Source organism: Cibotium barometz, chromosome 35 (assembly GCF_041138505.1).
Source record: "Cibotium barometz isolate CiBa-2024 chromosome 35, ASM4113850v1, whole genome shotgun sequence".
Lineage (NCBI taxonomy): Eukaryota > Viridiplantae > Streptophyta > Polypodiopsida > Cyatheales > Cibotiaceae > Cibotium > Cibotium barometz.
In genome coordinates, this window is record NC_141080.1 from 26,916,697 (window position 1) to 26,923,710 (window position 7,014).

Consider the following 7,014-nt stretch of genomic DNA (forward strand, 5'->3'; position numbering starts at 1 on the left):
CCCCTTGTATTCTTATAATTATTCCCCTCTCTGAAATAGAAGAAAGATCTTGTTTTACCCTATTTTGGCCTGGAGAGAGAAAATGTTTAGAGAGGGATAATCCAAAATTGAGATATCTTTGGATATAAGAATCCTCCTAGTGTCTAGAAAATGGATCTCTTGGGCATAGAGGTGGTGAGATCACCTCATATGGTATTTTGTTAATGTAGAGGCAATATGGCTTGGACATGTTGTCCAAGTATGGTATGATAGGCTGTAAGCCTGTTTCAGTGCCATTGGAGCAGAACACAAAGCTTCTACAGATACAGGTGAGATTTTGGAGGACCCCACTACACATAGGGCATAGTGGGTAGCTTGATCTATATCACCATTACTAGGCTAAATTTGAGTTATACTGTTGGACTTGTGAGTTAGTTTATGCAGACTCCTAGGAAGAAACACTTGGATGCGGCTAGACGGATTCTCAGGTACATGAAGTCCATGGTTGATTATGGACTTTTCTATGAGGCTGGTATAGAGATACAACGACATGGGTACACAGACGCTAGTTTTGCTAGTAGTGTTGTAGCTCACTTGATTATAGTACCCACGCCATATCACAGTGAGGATGCACTTAGCCTATTGCCTCATACACTAGAGGAGGTATATATATTAGAATAAAACCATAAGAATGATGCACTTAGTGACATTATGTCTGACCCAGTGTAGGAGTTATGATGACAACCTTTTGCACTGATTTTTGAAGATTTTTTAAGGTTCACAGGAAGAACAAGGAAATTTATCAATATTGCAACAAGTACAATTCAACAAGATTGGCTTTCCAATCATCTCAGGGGGTTCACTATAAGTAAACTCTCTGTATCACGTGGGTTCAAGGCCTATTTTAAAAATCCCATATTTGTGAATTTTTCATCAATAAAACATACCCTTTTTCTATTCAACCTATGAATACCCCCTTTAAATGGTACCCTTATATATGTAAAAAATGTGTAAAAATGGGATTTAAAAAATCCCTTCTGTTGAACCCATGTGCTACGCTTACATATTTATGAGTGACCTCCCTAAACCAATCATACAACTAGCCAGGTGTATTCTAAACCGATCCTCAACTAATGCTATTTTTTTCAATTTTAATATTTTTTATAATTCTTCATTCAATGTTTGTTTGAGTGCTTGCTCGCATCATTCTATGACTGGTCTATCACTTTTCTAGTTATTATTACTTCAATAATCATTTAGGATTTGGTCCTAGTTTAATCCTTATTGAGATTGACTTTAAAGTATGCCAGAGGAGTATGCCAAGTACTCCACCTTTCTTAGTATGCCCTCTTTAGTTTAGAATAGAGCCTTCTAGGTGAATTGTGAAAGTGAAAGTAGTTTAAACAAAAACAACAAAAAAGAAAAAGCAAACCCAAAAAAAAAGAAATAGAAAGTCCTAAGAAGATAATAATCACCATGTACGATCTAGGTAGGACTTTTGGATCTTAGTGATGCAACCTTGGGACCGTAGCCTTGATCTCCATGGGATGGGACCTTATGGCTAAAAAGCTACCAATAAAAGGATTAAAAAAAACCATCACTGTAGAGGTACTTAGTGGTTCTTAGATACTCTTGTATATGAGGTCTCTGCATTACTTGGATCTCTGTCCTACTTTTACATTTTTTTTGTCTTATTAATTAAAAAATAAATAATCTATATGTGTAGAGACTAGGGTCATAATCCAAGGTATGCTCTTTGGTCACTCTTTGCTCCATCTTAGTTTAAAATGAACTTATACCCACCTTAATATATATTACCCTCGTCTTAACTAGAAAAAATTGACCAATCACAACAATATTTCCTTAGTGCTTGATTAGGTGTTTGCATTGTGCTTAAATTTTAATTATTTTTCATAGGAACACCTTACTGGTTATAGCGTGTTGCCTTGCAGACCTTATAAGACCTCTCACATTTCCAACACCAACATGCATCCAGCATGTAGTCTCGATGCATCTTCATTGACATATTCTAAGGACAAAATCTACAACAACAAGGAGGAAAAAATCTTCATAATCCTTACTGGGGAGACCTCTACGACGTCGATGCCGACCACCATATAATTTTCACCACCTTGGGACCACAGGTGCCAAAATGGTAGAAATTCACTCCTCTGATACGGAGTGTAACAAGCTTGTTTTTACTCTCATTCTCCACCAAAGAACGTATTCTTTGAAAGCATTTGAACACATCATACTTGGATTTCAGTGGATAAACCCAAGTGTGTTGAGTAAAATCATCCAAAAATGTGACAAAGTAGAGATATCCTCCAATGGATGCTGTCCTCATGGGACCACATACATCACTATGAACTAGATGCAATTTGTGGGCTACACCAACACTGCCATCTTTGGGAAAAGAAAATTGATGCATCTTGCCAAGAAAGCATCCTTCACAAATGTGTTTAGCAGGGATATGCATTTTAGGAAGATCTACCACCATCTCATGTGAATGTAGCCTAACCAGGCTACCATAATTGAGGTGTCCAAACCTCTCATGCCATAAATGAGTATTTGTAATAGTCGAAGTATTAACAGAAAGTGCATCCGTTACTACCTGCCTCTCATAGGAATAAAGAGTGTAAATACCCTTTTGCTAGTAATGACAATGGTATTATCATGCCTGCAGTCATACACTGCACAATGGTAACCATCAAAGGAAACTCGGTATCTAGCTGTAGATAGCTGAAATGGATATTAGGTTCTTTTTAATCCCTGGAACATACAAGATATCCTGGAGAGTGACAAGATCACCTGAAGCAAAAGTGATCTCAACTTGCCCAATACCTTGTACAGCATATGAGGCATCATTGGCACAAGTGACTGTGCCCCCCTTAGTTGCATCCCTCAAAGATAAAAACAAATTCTTACACGATGTGATATGCTTGGAAGCACCACTATCAAAGTACTAAGTACTTAAAGCATCAGAGGACTAACACAGATGAGTCATCCATATAAGGATTGTAAAGGCATGTGACAAGGAAAGCCCAATGCAGACTCATCCTTGTTTCTTGTAGTAGAAGCATCTGTGACTGCAAGACTAGATGCCTTCTTCTTCTTTTCAGAAGCAATGCACTTCCTACACTCTCTGAAATGTCATGACCTAGCATTCTACAATAATTGCATCTCCTCTTCTTCTCAGTTGCATTCTGAGAGGCATCTGAAGTGTTACCATCATTCTTGGATTTGCGAGATGTCTTTGCCTTATGTTTCCCTTTGTACTGGGAAGCAAAGGCTTGATCCACTTTCATAGATGCATTTTGGTTCACATGGCTCTGCTCTTCCTGTGTAGCAATAATGTGACAAGCTACTCAAAGGTGTAGTAGTTGAGATTACCCATTGCCATCCACTACAACACATCGGGAGCATAGCAGTGTTTTTTAGCAGCATTTTTGTAGCATTTTTGGAATGAAAATATCAGGGGTTTTCACAATGCTCAGCGGTGGCGATATATCGCTGCTCCAAAGCAGTTTTAGCAGTGCTTTTTCACTACTCAGTAGCAGAATATCGCTGCCCAGCAACGTTTTTTCACTACTAAGTGGTGAAAAAGCACTGTCCATCAGCGTTAGCACAGCGAAAAATGTTGCTATACTGTAAAAATATCCTGCTTTTTTGCCACTTCTTTTGTCACTGTGTAGTTTTATCTTTTTTGAATATAATAATCTTGTATTCTGAGTTTTTTTTTTGCAAGTTTTTGCCTTGTCTATCACTTCTACCTCTCCTACCCTATCCTCCTCAAACTCAAGCAAGGTACATCTACTCTTTTCCTCATTTCCTATGCAAACAAGCTTTCTATTAAAGATTTCTTGTGAGTATTTTTCTTCTCTTTTAAGTTTTTCTTTTCTTCTTTCTTCCTTCTCATTAAAGCTTGACCCTAACCCTAGCTTCTACATAGAAACCCTAACAAAGAGATTTGATGGAGAGCTCTCCATCAAATCTCTCTATTATGTTTTCTATTTAGAAGCTAGGATTAGGGTTAAGCTATAATGAAAAGGGAAAAAGAAAGATTCAATAAGTTAGGGCAAAATCTGTCATTAAGATTTCTTTTAAGATTAGGGTTTTGTATATGCTTTCTATTAGGGTTACTAATACTTTTTTTCTTTATTTGGTTTGGTTTTGTAGGTTATCCACACATACAAGCCCCATAAGGTAAGAGATCTCTCCCTTTTATGTTTCCTCTCTTATGCTTTTACATGTTATAGGGTTTGTAAGTTTTAGGATTTGTTATTTTTTCTCTCTAGAGGTGGCCATATGCCTTGGCCTCATGTATGAGGCTAGTGCATAAAGCTAATACATTAGCCTTATGCATAAGCCTCATACATAAGGGTAGTGCATAAACCTCATGCATAAGACTTATGCATTACCAAATGTATAAGCCTCATGTATGAGGCTAGTATACATAAGGTTTATGCATGAGACTTTTGCATAAAGCCTCATGCATAAGCCTTATGTATAAAGCTTATGCATTAGCGATAATCCTCTATGTATAGCCGTATACATAAGCTTATGTATGAGGTTTATGTTTTAGCCATATGCATAAGCATCATGTATAAAGCCATATGCAAAAGCTTGTATAAAGCCATATGCACAAGTCTTATGTATAAAGCTTATGCATACGCCGGATACATAAGCTTTATGCATGAAGTTTTATGCATAAGTCTCATGCATAACCCGCATACATGAGTAGGAAGCTACTGATGCATAACCTACATGCATGCGTAGGAAGCTACCAATGCATGCTAGTAGCAACCTACATATGCCGGTAGCTTCCTATGCATGACGGTATAGCAAAACCAACGCATGTCGGTAGCAACCTATGCATGTCGGTTGCTTCCTATGTATGCCGGTTGCTTCCTACGCATGCCGGTAGCTTCTTATGTATGTCAGTAGCAACCTACGCATGTCGATAGCTTCCTATACATGCCGGTAGCTTTCAATGCATGCCGATAGCAACCTATGCATGCTGGTAGCTTTCTATGCATGCCGGTAGCAAACCAACACATGCCGGTAGCTTCCTATGCATGCCAATTACTTCCCACACATGCCGGTAGCTTCCTATGCATGCTGGTAACTTCTTATACATGCTGGTAGCAACCTATACATGCTGGGAGCTTCCTATACATGCCAGTAGCAACCAATGCATGACGTAGCTTCCTATGCATGCCGGTAGCTTTTAATGCATGCTGGTAGCAACCTATGCATGCGGCATACATAGGAAGCTACCGGCATGTAGGTTGCTAAGGAAGCTACCGGTGCCGGTAGCAACCTACACATGCCGGTAGCTTCCTATGCATACTGGTAGCAACCTATGCATGCCGGTAGCAACCTATGCATGTCGGTAGCTTCCTATGCATGCTGGTAGCAACCAATGCATGCCAGTAGCTTCCTATGCATAAGAGTTTTAAGTATTTATATTTTTTCTTGGATAGATGGCAAATAACTTGAGACGTGATGTTACATGTGGAGGAGGAGTCGATATCCCGACAATATTTGTAAGTATATATTAGCCTCACATCGTATCTTATCTTTTAATTAAAGAAGGTTATGTTAAATAACAACTTTCTAAAATTTTCACTTGTTTGTACAATTGCAGCTTGAAGCAGTGGACCGCCCCTTTACGTAAGAGGAATATGATTTTGCATTACAACGGGGTTTGCAAGCTCTATTTGATAGGGTTCAAGATGAAGGATGGATTGTTATTACTGGAGGAGATGCTTGGAAGCATGGCAAGTAAGTACATTCCTAAATCCTAAACCTCTTTGTTTTTGCAAAAATGATTCTCACTTGTGTTAGTTTAATTGTGTTTTAGGATCATATAACTCGAAATAGTGGTGCAAATGTAGCTACCGATAGCAATGGAAATGTGAGAAGCGAAGGGGTTGGAGCCACAAGGAACAATACCAATCACACAGCATGAGATCTAGATAACCGCTAGCTCCATAGGTTTTTATTACGCTTTATCTTGTATATGAGTTTTTTGAAAACATACACTTATGTAATCCGCTTTGTAATTGAATTTTGACATTCCTAAAACCATGGTTTGCAAATGTCTTTTGTTTTAGGTATTTGTAAGTTTTACATTACACTTGTTCATGATGATGTGAAGTTACGTTAGTTTCACTGTGTCTACATTAGAAAAAAAAATCTGGGATAGAGTGGGGAGTTATGTGCAGACTCCCCAGTTTGTCCTAGCTTTTTTTTAATTCTGCAGTACATTCGTTGCTCATCAGCACTGAAACTAGTAGCGTTATATCGCTGTGCTGCTGAGAAGCGAAAAAAGCATTGCTAGTTTCGCTGTTGAGTAGCAAACCTATTGTTGCAGAGCAAAAATAGCAGCGTGTTTAGTAGTGATATAGGTCTGACATCTCCGCACCCTTCTAGTTATAAAAGCATTGCTATTTTCGCACTAAACCCTCATTCTATTGTAGCGATCAACCTCAATGTAGTTGCAAATCCTTGATACGAGTCAGGTAGTCCATCAAGAGTAGTGGACACAAGCTGACTATTAGGCACAACTTCATCAATGTTGGCCAATTATTCCTTCAAATATTTTATCTTAGTCAGGTAGGCATCCATACTTCCACCTTCATTCATTCCAAAATCATCCAACTTCTTCCACAAGAATGCAATCCTTGCTTTATTGCGTACTTTGTATAAGGAGGCCGGTTGATCCCAAGCATCCTTGTACCTAGTACAACGAGGCCAATTGATCCCAAGCATTCTTTGCAGTCTTACAAGACGTGATATGTGGGATAGTACCCCTCTTAACATGTAAAGCAATCAAAGCATGAGATTTCACATCTCTACCATCCCATTTGGACTGCTCCTCTGTGGGAGGTAGGGCATCTTTAGTGATAGAAGACTTAGAGTTGTCCATTGCCTGGTCTTAGAGGTCTCTTCTCTAATCTTGCAACAATGTTCCATAAATTCTTGGCTACCAACACATGACGCATCAGGTAAGCCCATGTGGGGTAGTTG